General features: G+C 24.2%; 1 long non-coding RNA gene across 1 annotated transcript in view; it reads right to left on the reverse strand.

Moving 5' to 3' along the window:
• The window catches only part of LOC111631403, a 43,145-nt gene extending 25,254 nt beyond the window's left edge, over positions 1-17,891 (reverse strand). The window contains exons 1-3 of the long non-coding RNA XR_002757695.1: positions 17,658-17,891; positions 16,716-16,829; positions 2,047-2,166 (exon numbers count right to left, since the gene is read on the reverse strand). This is a non-coding gene — a long non-coding RNA (uncharacterized LOC111631403). The remainder of the gene's footprint in view (positions 1-2,046; positions 2,167-16,715; positions 16,830-17,657) is intronic.
• Positions 17,892-19,186: the final 1,295 nt, after the last annotated feature.

Consider the following 19,186-nt stretch of genomic DNA (forward strand, 5'->3'; position numbering starts at 1 on the left):
AAACATTGACAGAAAGTATTATCTTCATGTAAATATTTCAACATTATAGGATTTATTGAGCAAACGCTTCCAAACACGCCTTAAACGGACAGATAAACAAGTATTAAAACATTATTGTTCGAATTGGCACCGTGCACATGTGTAGGAGGGAATGAAAAAAGAATTTTTACCATCCAAGACATTGGTAAGGATTTACTTTTATGGTGCCGAAGTGCATCGACTTGGACTATACTTTCTTTACGACGTTTATTAAATACGAAAGAAGATTCCTATTCTCTGTTGAGGTATCTTTATTTGTCGTTGAGACGAGTATCGAACAAAGCCAACAATAAATTACATAGACAAGTGACGGTATTCGGTTAGTCACATTCTTCATAAAACAGAAGCAATAAGACATGAAACAACAAATGCCCCCAAGCTCGCTTCTCTTGTCATATAAAACAAATTCGTAAGAATGTATCTCTTGGATTTAATGGCAGATTCAATTGATTCAGAAAGTAAAAGTACCTAGTCGATTTATGGAAGAACTTTCTGACATAACTGGAAGGAATAAAAGTTATATACGAACTTTATGCAAATTCCTATTCATTATTTTGATTTACAATAAAAGTTATTAAGCTTTCTGTGTAGGAAGAATTGTTCAAGAGAAAAAGAAGGATAAAGGAAAAGAATTAGAAATCGAGCACAGATTTATATATCAGAACGACTGGTCCATTAAATAAATGTAGAGTCAGGAACAAAATTATATTTATAGTTCATGTAAATCTGATTCGATGCAGAAATGTTAATGATAGATTTCATATAAATTATGCAAATTACTAAATTAAACAATAAAAATTAAATTAATGAAATATTTATTTTAATAGATCTCCAGACATTCTTTATGTCTCAGGCTAATAATAACAACAATATTTTATTCCATTTTTAATTTTACTTCGCCTATTTTTTTTTTTTTTGTTTTTGCGTTGTAAAATTGTTCACTCTCTTTAAGTTAATGTTTAATATTACGTAACATTCAGGAAGTCAAATTTTGGCAAAGGTCCATAAAAGAACAACATTTATCGATATTGGAAATTTGAAAATCCCAATTCGCTCTCATGAATATTTGTAAAAATTATCAATTAAATAAAATTAATTTTACTTTTTAAAATGCAAATTTTACATTTAAAAAAAAACATTTATATTTTTCACAATATAAGTTATATTAGTCTAGTGTTTTATTTCAACGTCTAACATGAGTTGAATCAGAACATTAGAAACATTCCTGTCATTTGTTAGTGCATTTGTCATTTATAGGATCGATGATTCTGAAGTCATCCGTGATTGATTAGGACAATGTTATCAATAGACAGATGTTGCAAGGTGTTCTAGATAAGTGTTATTATTATTTTTTTTTTATTTTAACGTTTACGGCTAAAATCGAATAAAATTGATTTATAGAATTACTTTGTTGTATATAATATAGATAATAAAAATAATTTTATAAATGATATATTAACAATTTTAATCTATTAAAAATATCGAATGTATGCAGACAAAATATCCAATCTGATCGCATATATTAAATTTTAAAAAATATTTTAAAAATATATATATTTTTTATAATGTTGCGCAAAGGTTAAATTTTATTTACTGATGCTTTATTATATTTAAATTTATTTGATTTATAAATAAAAATAAAATTTAAGATATCGTAAACAAATATGAGTGAAGGAGGAGTTTAAAAAAAAAATAGAAACATTTTATTTAAATCCAAAGCTGATGATTTTATTCAAGAATTTCTTTGAGTTCGAAAATTTCCAACGTCGTAAATGTATTCATATTATTGATTTTCCTAGGCCCGAATAATATTTTTATTGTAAGAAATGGAGACGGGTCTGAGGGGATTATAGTTGTCCAAGTAATCGATGTATGGTAATTTTTATCCAATGAATTTATTCTAGAAACGATTTTTTGCTTCGTCTGCATCTATTATATTAAAGGTTTTGAATTGGCAGAGTTACCTTAACTTTCTGCACACAACAAGAAGCATAGGAGGAGAGTTACCTTCGGATTTCCACCTTAAGATGGTCGATAACTTCACGTCCGTAGAAGTATGTTCACTAGTACATCTTACCATGATCTGATTAGCGAGACGAGTTTTCTTTACTCTTCTTATTTCAGTTTCTGTAAGTCAAGAGTCCGATCTATAATAACGTATAGTGAAAAGGAATCAATAATATTACATTCAGCTATATTAGAAATTAACTGTATGATTTCAACAGCAATTTTAGTTTCGACTCATTAAAATTAACTAATGAATTTTGCATAAAGTCTCTGTTCGGAAATTCATTAAAACTAGATAAATTACTTTATTCTAATTTTTTTATCGTATAAATGCAAATAAAATTCTTAATTTTACATTGTGTTTTTCTTTTTTAAAGTTCGTTAAACAATATTTATCTAGAGATCGATTATTTTGAAAGCTAATGATCCTATGGGTCTTTAACACCGTAAGAATTCAAGAATCTGTTAATGCAGCTAATTTTGAACGTGATTGGTTTTTTCTAATATGCGTGATAAATATATACATAAAAATAGTGTTAGCATAAAAAGAAATGATTTATTCTGATTGAAACTTATCTGATAACGACAAAGCATTTAATCTTTCGAAGTAATACATAAGTATACCTTACGATACATCAGATAACAGAGAGTATGAAGCTGATAGTGTAGAAAATAATTTTGATATAATTCTAGTATATTTTTTATTAGACTATTTATTTGATGCTATATATTAATTTAATTAAAATATTTTAACGAAGTTGTGTAAAAATTTTATATAAGACATATTCTTGTCAATCATTAAAATATGTATTCATTCACATATATAAACTTTAATAAAATGTAAACAAAAGACATTCTGTGAATAAATTAAGATGTTACAGACTAAATTTGAATCTTAAACTAAAGCTAGATTAAATAAAGAAGTTTCGATCATTTATGTTAATGAATATCCGTCATATGAATGAATAATACAATATAAGGAGCTATTTTTGACCATTTATAAATCCCTCGAGTTTTGTATATTAGACGGCATTAGCATTCTGTTTCATTAAGAATACTGCTTAATGATTATAGGCATGTTTCCCTATAGTGAATTAAATTTAATTTAAATCTCTCACTCACAAAACGCTACAACGTAGATTCAGGATTAGTTTCTGTTTAAGAAATTAAAATCCTTCTCAGTATAAAATTTTAACACGAACAGAGAATGAATTATTGCAGAAGAGAAAGAATAGTTCAGAAAAGCATAAGGTATAGCCACTGAAAATAATTGCATCGGATCAGCAATCAATTTTGTAACAATTTCCGCATGGAAAATTTCACTCAAATTGGCTCTTAGATTTAAAAAAAAAATTCGAGAAGATATACTAAAAAATGCATTCTCTACATTCTTAACGATATTATATAAAAATTTAAGGATAGATATTGGAAGTTGAAATAAGTGTTCATCGTTTAAGAAAATAAAATCATAAACAGATACTGTGTATCTGTAAATATAGTATCTACAAAACAGAAAATATAATTTAACGGCTATGTAATATAACGAAAAATATACAAAATATATTTATTTTTCTGTTGATAATATCTAGTAGGCTAATGTGTTTCACTTTCTAAGTTTCTCACGTCAATATTCAGAATTATATTATCTGTGAAGACAGTGTATACACATTTAAACAGTCGTTAAACTTATTTAATATGAAAATTACCGTTTGAATTGGGTTTTTGGCTGGTTTATTAGTTCATATTTCATAAAAATTGCGAAAAAACAGATTTAATACTACTACAGTAATATCTCATTATGTTATCGATTTTTCGGATGTAGAAATTTAATATTAGTAAAGTTTTGTATGATTACGGACGTTTAAGATAAAAATAGGATAATCACTCATAAAATTTAACGGAAAAACGTAATATATAAACATTAAAATGAATATTTACAATTTTATGTTATAAATAAATAGGCACATTGTATTTGATCATGAATTATATACTGTTTACAAAATTGAAAGAATATAAATCTGAATGAAATCTAAATATCCAAAAATATGTTTCGTTTAGTTAAGAATTCCAACGCAACTTATTCGATAGAATTTTTCAAAGATAAAACTTGCTCAAAACAAAAAGGAGAAATGACATGAATATAAATATATTTATTTTTGCGCGTATATATAACTCACGAAAAAATTGAATTTTTATATTTACATAAGGTGAAAATATAAAAAAATGTTGAATACATACAATGAAAAATATCTTAAAAATGTATACGTAATAATTATATATTATAAATATAAATATTGTATAAAATATATACCTAAACATTTTATAAAAATGTATTTTTTTTCTGATAGTATCGATCCTCGATTCTATATATTTAATGTCTTTAGAATAATAATGATAGATCTTTGTGCCTATTTATAATATGTCAAATGTTTCAAGAAAACTTTATAAACAGTTTCGGTTACAATAGGCACAATAGTATAAGTTTCTAACAAGTTGCACGCATATTGATGATGCCCTTGAATTTATGTATTGTTTGACTGGCATTGTATGCTAGCAATGCACACAAGTTTACAATAAACCTTTTTTTAAATCCACAGATCAATATATGTATTTATTTTCTATTTTTTAACCTGGTAAAATTTGAAATAAATAAATATATTGATATATGCTTTATAATAAAGGTTATATAAATATTAGAATTTTATTTAACTCTCTATATAATTTAAATATTTATGTAGCCTTTAATAAAAGACATAGTCTCTTTCTGGATTTTTATATAGAATGTTCGGAAACCACATTTATTATTATAAATATTTATATGTATACTCCTACTATAGCAAGATATTTTATTCAGATTACACGAATCCAGTTTCTTCGCCTGCTATAATCAGTTATTGCACTTTAATAAAGTGGGAAAGACTGACCACAATAGCGATAAAAGACTAGGGTAACAATACATTTAAACTTAATGCTTTCAACATTGCTACACTTTCATTCTATTTTTATTTGATTTAGCTGGACAGAGTTTCTGTTGATTAGTTCCAAGGCTGTAAGAAAAACGATAAAAAATCACCAATCCCACGGACATGTCCTTTCATCATTAGATCCTGCGTGACCATTCTAGTTTCTTGTGAACCAATCATCCCGTATGAACGTCAATAAAAATAAACGTTTGCACCTTGTACAGTAGACTCTTTGCACTCGTATCTAGAGATTGCTTCAGAAATTGGCATCTTTAAGAGCACCATTGGACGATATGTCGTCTGCCATAATTTATTGACAGAGTATAGGGTTAGTATTGTTGCTTGTGTTCTGTTACCATTTCGGGAGATAAGTTACTCCTATTGATCCACAGAAAGAATATATCGACTAGAAAGTTTTTGTTTGATACTATACTTTGAAAATATTGATTTCACTATGAAAGGTATATCATGGCTGGTGATATTGCATTGTGAAACTTCGTATAAGCAGAAAAAAAGAAACTGGAACATTGCTTAATATCGGTTTTTCTTTATTTTGAGAGTTTTACATAAAAAGAATCTGTGTATGCTTGCGTTTTTGTTTATTAATTGTCTAAAATAAATGATAAATCATTAGTAAGATAATTCTTACAATATTCTATCTTTTATTTTATAAAAGAAAATATTATTATTATTACAAGTTATATCGTTTAAATAATTAAATAAAATAAGAAATAACATATAAAATGACAAGAATATTTGGTAAATAATATTATTAATGTATATAATTTATTTAATTTTATATATTATCTAAAATAATAATTTTTTAAATAATAAATATACTAAATTTTAAGTTTTAAATAACTACCATTTTTTTTATTAAATAAAACGAGGAAAAAATAGGTCGATGAAATAAATATAAGGACGAAAGATTGAATTTAAAAAATTCGAAAAATATAAAATAAAAACTCGGAATAAATCCGTTTAGTATGTTCGATTTGATAATACCAAAATATCCATTTTATTCTAAAACTAGATCTGAAAATATTCCACAAACACATTCATAATGTGTTTGCAAAATATTAACAATCGTCTTTCTAAGTGTGAACTATCATTTAGAGATTTCTGTATCGTCTCTATGGATTTCCAGCTATTTTAGGAATCTCTAGAGATTTGAATGATGTAGTATGCAGATATTGTCCAGTCTATTATTCAAACTCGCTTCTGAATTTGTTTTACTCTAGAAAATGGAATTTTCTGTAGCGCAGTTACTATTTTTAAACGATACAGTATGTCTGAATTATTGAGATTTAAATTTTATTCGCTTTAATATTTACTAAATATGTCATAAAATAATAGATTTAAACGTATTTTCCTAATTATTCTTTATCGTTTATACAACTAATTGTTCTCTAGTTACACTTAATGATTGCATCTCTCTCCACTTAATTATTCTAAGGTTTCTTTACAACTAATAATTACTTGGTACTGTACAGTACCTAACTAATTGTTCTATAATTAGGAGAATGAACTGATATTTTTTATGCTATGTTAACTATATAATATCGCATAGTGAATATCAAAACGTTAATCTTTCTTTATTAAAATAAATTTGGAAAATTGATGAATGCGACTAGCTTTAATGCAATCAATCATTGTGACGAGTACAGCTACTATCTGATGGAATGCTATCTTTTTTCATTTTCCAATACATAGATTAAGAATTCGATTACATTTAAAATATGGAAGAAAACTTTACTTGATTATAAAACATAGTCACGATTTTCAATAACATTATGCCTATCCCATCAAAACAGTCTTTATACAAGAGACATTGATAAATATCGTTTAAATAAGTTATTTTTAGTAATATATTTAGAAAAAAACTATGTTAATAAAGCATTCCATTTTATGAAATATATTGGTAACCTCATATTTTCTACGTCTATTAAATTCATTTTCAATAATAATTTCTATTTAAAAAAACATTATTTTTTTTAAAACTTTATTCACATTAAGTCCTATATTAATATATTTAAATGCATTTGTTATTCAATAAACTTCTCAATTTTTAAGTAAATTTTAAACTTTCTCAAATTTAAATTTGCAATAAAAATTAAAAATTTTAAATAAACTTTATAATATCTATTTATAAATATTTATTAAATTATAAAATATTAACTTTATTCTACAAAGAATTCTGTTAGAAATTTGCAATAGTAACAAATAAGATTGAGTTACAAATTATAATTACAAATTTTTCTATTTTTTCAGATACTTTTGCTAGAAATTTTTCGAATATTTATAATTTATAAATATTTAATAATTCAATAAGAAGTATTTTGTAAGAAATAATGATATCAGCAAATTGTATTACATATGCATAGATGCAACCAACTGCGATCAGTTGTGACATACGTGTGGAGTGTAGATCTCATACTTCTTATAATAAAGATCAATTTCTCTTTTTTCTCTACAAAAAATTAAAAATTTGTATTCCTTTTCTCATTCAAAAATAGCAAAATAAGAAAGAAAACTTACGTCGATAGTATCGTAGATTATATTGTATGCACGGAGTAAGGAGTAATAAAATACTTTTAAAATTATGATTTATATATTTATAACGTTATAAACTAACGATATCACCTAATTTTTCATTTATAAAAAAATTAAAAACGGTTATTTAATGCCTTTCTTATTTTTTTTTCTATTAATAAAATGGATATTAGCCGTTTATAATACAAATGATCAAGCATCGTATTTAACTTCTATAAAAAAATAAAATAAATTATCTAGATACATAAATTATATCAAGAAAGTCAGTTTTAAACTCTTAGTATTAAAAATAATAAGTGAATAGCCGTTTAAATTTCAAATTTTATTAAATTTTTTACGAGAATAATACCAGAGTAATTGTTAAATTTATCGTAAAAGCAAAAACAAAAGTTTTTGTAAATAGCAAAATTATTATTTTTTCCCAGTATAAAAATTACCAAATATAAATATACAAAACAAATAAATCTATATTTAAATCTGTGTAAAGTAACTCATTATGCATAACAACAAACGATATTTGCATCATAAGGAGAACATCAAAGGATCTCATTAGCATCAACTATTAACATCAGAAATATTACTTTGGGCTAATGCATGAGAAAAGAAAGTATTGGACCATACAAACGTTCATTTTCGCGTAAAATAATTTGAATAGAAGTAAAGTCATGGAGTGACAAATATTTATATTCTTAGTGAATTCAAATTGAATTCAATGCTGTTTGCAACATACCCGAGGCAAAATTATTATGTAAAAATGGTTTTAATATTATTAAGTAAACAGTATTCCATTATTGAAGTTATTTTTCTTCAAAACAGTTTTGTTTATGAAAATATTTTCCTCAAAAAAAAAATTACATAATAAAAAATTATTACTTTTTCTTCAATCTGGTTTCTAATGCAAATAAAATAATGCATTGTTCGAAAATATTGAGATAATAACAGTAATAATAATAATAAATTTAAAATGATGATGAATATTTTTGAATTTTTCCAGTTTGTTAATTTAAGAGTATCTTAGTTTATTTTTACTTTGGTTATCTCTAAGGCAACCGTATTTTTTACTTTATCTTTTTCAACAGGGAAAGGGCGTTCCTAAGACACGATAGGTAAAACTGAAAATAAACAGACATTCCTGTAACTGGGTGACAATAGAAATTGTTGGTCTATTGCGTGTTCAGTTCAATTAACTTTCTGGCTTAGAAATTCCACTAGTCTCTACATCTTCTTAATTTATAGTTCTGATACTTTTTCTATCTTTGTAAAAAGTAAATTATCAATATATATATATAAAACAAAATTTAAANAGCTACCATAGCTGCAGCTATGATTAATTTAAGATAAATTGTATTCTATAAAGTGAAACAACTTGTTAATACGTAACTTCTCATTTAAAAGCCAAACTGTTCTCGATCTGATAATTGTCTTTAAAAATCATTATAAAATCGAAATTTTCCAATTATTATTTTTTCCCAGTATAAAAATTACCAAATATAAATATACAAAACAAATAAATCTATATTTAAATCTGTGTAAAGTAACTCATTATGCATAACAACAAACGATATTTGCATCATAAGGAGAACATCAAAGGATCTCATTAGCATCAACTATTAACATCAGAAATATTACTTTGGGCTAATGCATGAGAAAAGAAAGTATTGGACCATACAAACGTTCATTTTCGCGTAAAATAATTTGAATAGAAGTAAAGTCATGGAGTGACAAATATTTATATTCTTAGTGAATTCAAATTGAATTCAATGCTGTTTGCAACATACCCGAGGCAAAATTATTATGTAAAAATGGTTTTAATATTATTAAGTAAACAGTATTCCATTATTGAAGTTATTTTTCTTCAAAACAGTTTTGTTTATGAAAATATTTTCCTCAAAAAAAAAATTACATAATAAAAAATTATTACTTTTTCTTCAATCTGGTTTCTAATGCAAATAAAATAATGCATTGTTCGAAAATATTGAGATAATAACAGTAATAATAATAATAAATTTAAAATGATGATGAATATTTTTGAATTTTTCCAGTTTGTTAATTTAAGAGTATCTTAGTTTATTTTTACTTTGGTTATCTCTAAGGCAACCGTATTTTTTACTTTATCTTTTTCAACAGGGAAAGGGCGTTCCTAAGACACGATAGGTAAAACTGAAAATAAACAGACATTCCTGTAACTGGGTGACAATAGAAATTGTTGGTCTATTGCGTGTTCAGTTCAATTAACTTTCTGGCTTAGAAATTCCACTAGTCTCTACATCTTCTTAATTTATAGTTCTGATACTTTTTCTATCTTTGTAAAAAGTAAATTATCAATATATATATATAAAACAAAATTTAAAAATAATATGTACTGTACATATGTTTTAATATATTATAATTTGAAAATATTTTATTCTTTGTAATGAAAAATTGAATACAAAAACGAATTTTTTTAATTTTAAAATTTCTGTAAAGCCTTCCTAAGTAGTAATTAATGTTATGTCTACATAAAAATTAAATTTTATAAACATTTCTTATATAAGAATTTCTATAATTGAAATAAATATCTACCACAAAAAAATTATGTTTAAAAAATTTAAATTTATTAACATTTTAACTCTTTATTAATCAAAAAATAACTTTCCTAATTTCCATTAATATTAAAATGCAAATAAATGAAATATTTCGATATACATTTTATTTCCTTTATCAACCAATGAATTTTTTCTCAATTTAATTCTCTATAAAATTTTATCTCAGCGTTAGATTATAATTATTAATTATAATTCGATTAATGTATAGGTATATGAAATTACCTTTTGATAATTCTTTTCGTATATTTCTCTGTTGTATGCTCTCCTAATTGACTATAAGAAGAGATACAAGCTTGGAACAAGCAACCACGCCTCACTAAAGATAGATCGGCTGTAATGCCCAATATGACAGTTAATGACATGAATAATAAAATACGGAATCTGTTTAACTTTGAAAATAGTCAAGGTTAACAAAATTGTTGATAATTATAATTTATACAGTGATGCTTTTTCTATTAATGTCAAATTTTTACGATCATGCAATAGAGCGTTTTATTACATTACTATTTAGAAGTTTTGAACCTATCCTGTTTGAATTCCAGAAAAATTGGCTATAAAAGAATTTTCGTATCAAATTTTAAAAGTAAATAAATAAATTTCCTATAGAAAATCTGTATCGGATATAGAGTAAACTTTATATATATATATTTTTTCAATATAAAAAGTATTTGCATTTTATTGCTTTTTGTAACTATATAAAATTTCTTATCCCAGTTTAAAATTAATCGAGATGATCCAAATTATTTTAAAATTTCATTATATTAAAATATCAATATATATCGAGTTTTCCCATTTATTATGCTTTAGAAAATAGCGTAACCCGCTATAACGACCACCTATTGCTTCTGATAAAAAATGGTCGTTTTTGCAGATACTTTTTCAAGAAAATAGAGATAAACTTTGCTAAAGTCCATTTACGCTTATATTGAAGAAGATTTTATATATTTTTCGCTTTCTCTTGAGAATTCTTAGAATTTCATAGAGTAGAGTATGTCAAACAGTGAGGATTAATAAAATAGTATTATTTATGCAAATACAATCGAAATTAAATTTAAGAAATGATTAACGTGTATTTAAAATGTACGCTTTTTAGCGTTAAATTAACAGCTAAATATATAGCAAAATTTCTGAGATGTAAAATATCGCCTCAAAATGTTACTTGAAGTTACGATCATAAAAAGAAAAAAAACATAAAATTTAGATACTTTCAATTTAATCGTTATCCAGGGAAATCTGCTTTAAAATTTATGTTTAGTCAATAATATTTAAAAATTAGTAGATCATTACTGTAGTTTTGCTTGAAGATTTAAAAATTCTTTAATGGGTGACAGTCTTATAAACCTAATTAATGGATAAAGTAATATTAAAATATATTACTCATAATTTGAAATTCTTTCTTGTAACAACTATGCATTTTTTAAGTAATGCGTGAGATTTCTTAATATTAAAGAGACCATCAAATACTTCTTTAACTAAAGTTAAAAACACAAGTCAATGGAGATTATCATCATCTGGTTTTTCTTGAAAAAGAATAATCGATGATATACGATGCAATAACGATAATTAATCGAAGTAAGAAACATCACAGTTGACGCCCAATGTATGCAGTTTGTCATGTAATAACGCTGAAAGCTATTTATGCCGTGACTCCATTTATGCTACATTATGTCAGCTAAACTGAACTTCTAAAGCACTCTTATAAACTAATGTAATATTGATGATTTAGTTGTGTAATTAAGTAACAGATTTTAATAAAAATTATTACATTTTAAACAAAGTAAGTAATAAAGAATAGCATAATCCAGATAAAGTCATTAATTGAATTGTTTGAATGCTTTTATTTTAATTGTGCTTTAAGAAGATTAGAAAATTTTCTCATATGAATCATTCTGTTAAATTACTGAGACTCAAAACTAAGTCAAGTAAGATTAAATTATACAACAGGTTTGAATATTCTTGGCAGTTCGATAAATCCAACTTCGCTATTAATCCTTAGTAATGATCAAGTGCTTTTAATTACAGAACCAATCAACCCGACTCTTTACCAACTTCTAGTTGCATCTTTTCAAACCTGTTAAATGCGCGAAATCCTGACTAATCAATGTTATTGAACAGCGAAAGATAATTGCTCGCCATATGCATTTGACAACGGTTCGAGGTACAAGAGTACTTTCAAAACTTCTTTACATTGTAAAAATTTAAATATCTTGAGATTAGAAAGTGAAATCCGGGATTTCTAGTTTAAGAACTGAACCTTTTATTTTCATTTATTTTTAGAAAATGTCAATGATTTATGCTAATTATCTTTTTGTTAAAAGTCTTATACTTTGCTACTAATTTCAATTAGACTTTTGTTAAAATAATGAAAAATATCAAAGGTCTAATAAAGTACAAAGCGCAAATCATTAAAATTAGTTATTAGACTTGTTAAAAAATAACTTTTCGGGATTAATTACACCAATTTCTTGAAAAAATCTAAATAATTATTTTACGAAAATTGCAGTTAGAGAGAACAATAAAAAGTATTTTAAAAAATTAGTAAAAATGACAATTAAGTTTCTTAAAGAAAATGAAGTCGTTCAATGAATTATTTTCATACAATAATTCCAATTAATTTTTCTTCGAGACTTAAAAAAATGCTATAATGATATTCGAAGTAATTAAATAATTTCTGTAGAACTATTTATTCTTTTTCTTTCTAAAGATATTTTATTCAAATCTAGCTCAAAAGATTATGAAGCTGAGATTAAGATCTTATCAAGAATAATTCCAGGATTAAATTTGGATAATGTCGAAGTTTGAGGATTTATAAATTACGGATTTAAGATTTTAATTGGATTAATACGAATACATTTAAAGTAATATGGAAGATAATCTCTAATATTTTTAGAGAAAAGGACATTTATTAGTTTTGTGTAATATTCTTCTATAAAATTGCTTTAAAGTAATAGCTACGTTAAAAATTAATATCGGAGATAAGAGATACAAAGAATAAAAATTTGTAATTTTCTTTATCTGCCGCTTTCTACTTATCATTCAAAGAATGATAAATGTTGAAAGTATTAGAAAACTCACCAAAGGAAGATAGGTGGGAGGAAATGGGGCCAGAACTTACGTCCTCATAAATCCCCTTCCGAGTGCTAACTACATGCCATCTGGCCACTGAAGAGAATCTCTACAACTCTATAATTATCTTAAATTTAGGTTTTAAAAATTAATTTTTGAAGATTTATGAAGTTTAATAATTTTTTATTACATTAAATTTAATAATCCAATTTATTTTTCTATCCGATTATAATATTAAAATCAAACTTGTAATCCTGTTGTAAAGATTAAATTAATTCTATAAACTATATAAAGTTTTATTTTATTTTTTTTCAACTTTTAAATAGTATATAATCCATTTACGTTTAAATTTATTGAAGGAATAAAAAAATTCGTTTTATATATTCAAAATTTAAAGAAATAAACCGACTAAAAATTGCAATTTCAAAATGTACACGCCTGTTATATTTCTTTTATGATTTCATATATCTTAAGCAAACTTTTCATGTATTATGTTTTTAAAAAAGGTAAATCCTATGTAGATTAAAGTGCATTTTTTATAATCGAAAACAATAATAAATGCTTTCTTTTACTCATCTATAAATTCTTGATAGAAATTCTTTTATATTAAATTACTTTTTCCTCTTGAAAGAATTTTCATAGTTTCAACAAAATCCCATATCATACTCGAAAACAAACTTTACAAAGAATTTTTGCTACAATTAAACTTAAATCCATACTTAATTCTACTATAAAATATTTTATTAAAAGTTGTCTTAAATTTTGTTATTTCTTTAAAAAACAATAATTTTTTAAAAATCATTCTTCTTTTTTTATTGTTTTTATTAGTGTTTAATTCTAAAAAAGTGTATATAGTTAAAATTTATTAAACAGAACTTTCAACATTTTATCTCAAAAGCAGCTTGTGATTCTTCATGGTATCGGTCAATAAGGGAATTTGTGTATCTCTCCACCTGTGTCCCTATACTGGAAGCACTCTCTCTCCAGTAAAGGGTTTTTGGATTCAATTTCATTTGCCCTCGTCAAAAATCAATGGAGTCTTCCAAGCTTACGGCAAAAATGTATCTAGAATTGAATTGAAATGCAAAATTATTCTTTAACTTGACGGCTAAGGTATAGTTAAGAGAAAATGGAATCACTTCTTTTTTCGCTATCTGTTTTCTATTTGGAAATGTTGATAAGAGAGATGAATGTTTGCCAAGTTTGAAGCATAGTTTTGCATTAATTCTTTTATTAGTTTGTTTTTTGTGTGTAAGGAATGCATTTATTTATTTTATTTACTTTATACAAGGACTTAAATAAAGATACAAACTTTGGTTAGAAAATAAAATTTTAACATCTAACAAACACATACACATAACATCTAACATACACATACACATACAACATCTAACATACACATACACATACAACATCTAACATACACATACACATAATAAATATTCGTATTATTTTTTATACATAATATTCTAACAAAAATATCTTCCAGTATNAAAAAATATATATATATATTTACCTCGTTTATTTTAAAGATGAATTCCAAAGAATAAACGAATAAATTCCATCAATTTTCAAATTATTCAAAAATTTGTGAAAGTGGATAGATGCAGAAGCATGTCAGTTTGCATTTGGAAGAATGAAAGGATTCTATTTGTGCAATTTCATATTGAATCTCATCAAAGCGAAAATAAGAGTAAAGGATTTATGCATAACTTATCTAAAATACAAAATAGAAAAAAAATTTTTTATTCCTAAAGTGATTTGATAAAACTCTAGCCATTGCTCGTACCATAAAGTGGGAATATCGATAATTGCATCAATGAATGTAAATGCAACAGTTGGAGAAAATTTATTTTTATATATCAAGTAAATTTAATATGAAATAAATATACTTAACGTTTAATTTTTTACAATAAGCTAAAGCAACTAGGCTATATATAATAAAGTTGATATTGATTAAACTTATTAACTTTTATTCTAATATTTTAAATGTATATCTTTAAAATGTTTGCAAATTCTTTGTCTAGCTTATGTTAATTACTTATACTGTAATTACAAAATTATACAGTATTAACATTTTGTATTTCTAATATTGTTTTTTATTCTTTCCACACCTTTATTGTTAAAGTTAATATTAAAAATTTTGTTTATATTTCTAAATTCGATACAATAGAAACAAATTGTAAAAAAGTAAAGTAAAAGTGTTATTTTCTTTAACATTTATTTTATACATTTTTCTAAACATCAAACACGTTGTTAAGTGAAGATAAACTAAAATAGCAAAGGAATGTCGTTTAACAAATATAACTATTCTTATTATTTTTAAGAACTTCGTAAATGTCAAAATAAACTAATGTCATAGTAAAGGCCAATAAAAACGGATAAATGCTTTAAACTAAATAAATAGTTTAAATTTAGAAATATCCATTAAAAGCCAAATTTTCTGTTGTTGCTTTGGGAACAATTCAATTGTTTGCCTAAAGGAAACAATAAAGCATATTTTTAACTACAATCTTAGTAGAAAATATGGAAATTCTGTACTGAATCTTTTAGAAATTTTACCGGATTTTCCACTAACTTTACCATAGAGTATCTTAATTGATCCGGTTGTCAACTGATATATAATTAAAGGATATAATATTAGTCTTGATGTTTGATGGTGAATTTCTCTTTAGCGCATATGGCACGTCCCCTTGATATATTACAGAAGAAATATTACTCCATAAGTTTATATAAATAGTAATATTCAATCTTCCAACTATGTAAGGCCATTATCCATAAGTGGCAAGTTGTGCATAAGTTGTTTAATACAAAATGGCTTAAATTTATAGCTTTGATGGATGTTGTTATTGGGTAAATTTTAACCCTAGATACATGAAAATTTCAAACAAGTATAAACTTAAATATTGGGATATACTAGTTAATTTTATGCAAAATATACCAGTTTTTGTTACGCAATTTTTTTTTACATATTGTTTGTATTAAATTGTCCGAATTTTATCTTTCAATGATAATTTCATTGTAAAATATTAGTTCTGGGTATTTTAAAGTCGTTATAAAAAATACCAATTTTTTAAATCTAAAGGCTTATTATTCATATCAGTTTTTTCGTACTTTTTTTTCAAACATTAATGTATTTTAAACATTCATCATTTCTATTGTATTTAACAAGTTATATGTATTAATTTTGTTTTCATGTATTCAATTGACCACGTTATCATTAAATCTGGCGAAATAGACTCGTAATAAAAGAAATTTTACTATTATTTTCAATACTTAATTCTATGTAAGTAAATGAATATTTGAAATTCCAATAAAATTAAATTTAAAGAAAAATTTTTAAATTACAAAAAAAAAAAAAAAATGTTTATCATTATCTGAATAATCTGGGAATAACGTAAACTGTATGTTATTTTTCAAATAACTTCCTACCAGTTATTCAGTTTACGAATAACTCAAGTGAAAATAAATAATTTTTATAATGATACAACAGCATACTTACGTTGGAGAATTAAATCTTTACATTCACATTCCGCCAGAAAGCTCTTCAAAGATCTCAAAGATATATTTATATTTGCATTCTTAGAGATATAAACTTCTTACCATTATATTCGAACTAGAAATTTGCAGTAAATAATTTATTTTAATAATTAAAAATGTGAGATATAATTTTAAAATAAATGCAATAATAGATTTTTTAACTGAACTGATTAAATGTTTAATCCATATACTTATTCATTATTGTTTTTAATTTAATAATGAGAGAGAAATCCCTTATCAAACTAATATCACTTAGAATTTGAATCTTTTCTGATTTGGAAATCATCTTATTCTTTCTACTTGTCTCATATTATATGTCGCCGCTTAATAAGATTAATGGAAAGCAAAGCAAACCAAAAGCACTATTTAATAGACTGGAACGTCGAAGAGAGAGATTAGAGGGAAATCACCCCACCGTAGCGATTTTGAAAACTTCAAATACATTCGACTGATGGATGCTGTCTCAGATAAGATAATTTATTAACGATGGTTGTAAATGAAGCGGATTTTCCTGTCTACAATTGCTTGATGGTAATTAGAAAGAATTCGCTATAGCACTGAACCTACCGCATTTGATTAGTCGTACTGACTTCAAGAAGGAAGAAGTGATCAAAGAGAAACAACTACCTGTACATGGACATATTCTAATTGTATTGGCTTATCATAGGGGGGAAAAACATATAAAGAAAGATATAAAAAGTGTTTTTGTAAATAAAATAATTTGAATTCAAATATTAAAAAGAATTATTTTAAAAGTTATGCAGTTATTTATTTATTTATTTAAAGAATTCATTAAACAAAGGTATAACCCATTAAATATTTTTAAAATTATGTTAATGGTTTTTCTCAAATATATGTACTAAAAGTCATTAAGCATTAATGGAAAATATATATATATATTTACCTCGTTTATTTTAAAGATGAATTCCAAAGAATAAACGAATAAATTCCATCAATTTTCAAATTATTCAAAAATTTGTGAAAGTGGATAGATGCAGAAGCATGTCAGTTTGCATTTGGAAGAATGAAAGGATTCTATTTGTGCAATTTCATATTGAATCTCATCAAAGCGAAAATAAGAGTAAAGGATTTATGCATAACTTATCTAAAATACAAAATAGAAAAAAAATTTTTTATTCCTAAAGTGATTTGATAAAACTCTAGCCATTGCTCGTACCATAAAGTGGGAATATCGATAATTGCATCAATGAATGTAAATGCAACAGTTGGAGAAAAATTCAAATAATAAAAAAAACAATCTTTACAAAATAATTTTTGAATAAATTTAAATTTTTTTATTTATAAAAATATTTCTTAATATTAAGAGATCAGCTTTTATGTTGTTACTTACATTTATTTAAATTAACGGAAGAAAATTGATTTACTTGTAAATTAAAAAAAGAAAATGTTTATAAAAATTTAAAAATTACCTTCATTCGAATATTTTTATCACAAATATTGATTATAGAAAAATATATTAAAAACTTTAACAATGTAATGTAACTTAATTGGCTAAAACTGAAGAGAAATGTCAAATAAAATTATATTTACATTTATTGTTATTATGATATGTGATACAGTTAATTAATTAATTATTAATTATCAAGTTTTAATTGAAAAATTTAATTTTTGAACTTATAAAAATCAATTATTACAATAATACTTAACAGTTGTTTAGAGATCCTTACTTTATACTACAATTTATCGTAATAGTTTTTCAATTGTTTTGATTTAATAAGAAGATATTAAACTTTAACTATTATTTAAAATTACATTTATATTAATTAATCTGAACAATTTATAACTTATCTTTTTATAATATATTTTAAATTCTCAACTTTCTAATTACAGTATCTGATTATCGATTCACAAGAAATTTTGTTTCTGTTTAAATATTCAAATTAGATATTAATTATTTGAAAGCGAATATACATTTAAACAAAATAAAATTTAGTATTTAGCATTGGAAAGTTTCAGGTAATAAAATAAATATGCGTTTATTTTAAAAAATAAACACAAAAATTTATAAAAATTAAAAAAAAATTTCATATATTAATATTATTACTTAAGAGTATAATTGAAAATTTTCATAATGAGATTAATAAAAAGTTTTTTAAAAATATATTTAATTTCTTTCAAAATTTAAATTATATTTTTATGAGAATAACTTAAACTGTTTATCAATATTTATGCATTTAAGAAAATTTATTCGCTGAATAAAATGGATAAAAATTATTAAACAAGACTTTTTGTGATATTTACTCATTACAAAAAATTAATTTAAGATTCAAAATTTTTAATTATATTATATTTTATTTTTCAAGTGTTACGTATAATTTAACGAGCATTTTTATCACAAAAATCATTACTGTTAAAATCGTATAATTAATTGAATTTAACAGATCAAAACTTAATTCTTTTTAGTAGAATTTT

The sequence above is a fragment of the Centruroides sculpturatus genome, unplaced genomic scaffold (assembly GCF_000671375.1).
Source record: "Centruroides sculpturatus isolate CEXI.00-Female unplaced genomic scaffold, Cexi_2.0 scaffold479, whole genome shotgun sequence".
NCBI classification, from domain to species: Eukaryota; Metazoa; Arthropoda; class Arachnida; order Scorpiones; family Buthidae; genus Centruroides; species Centruroides sculpturatus.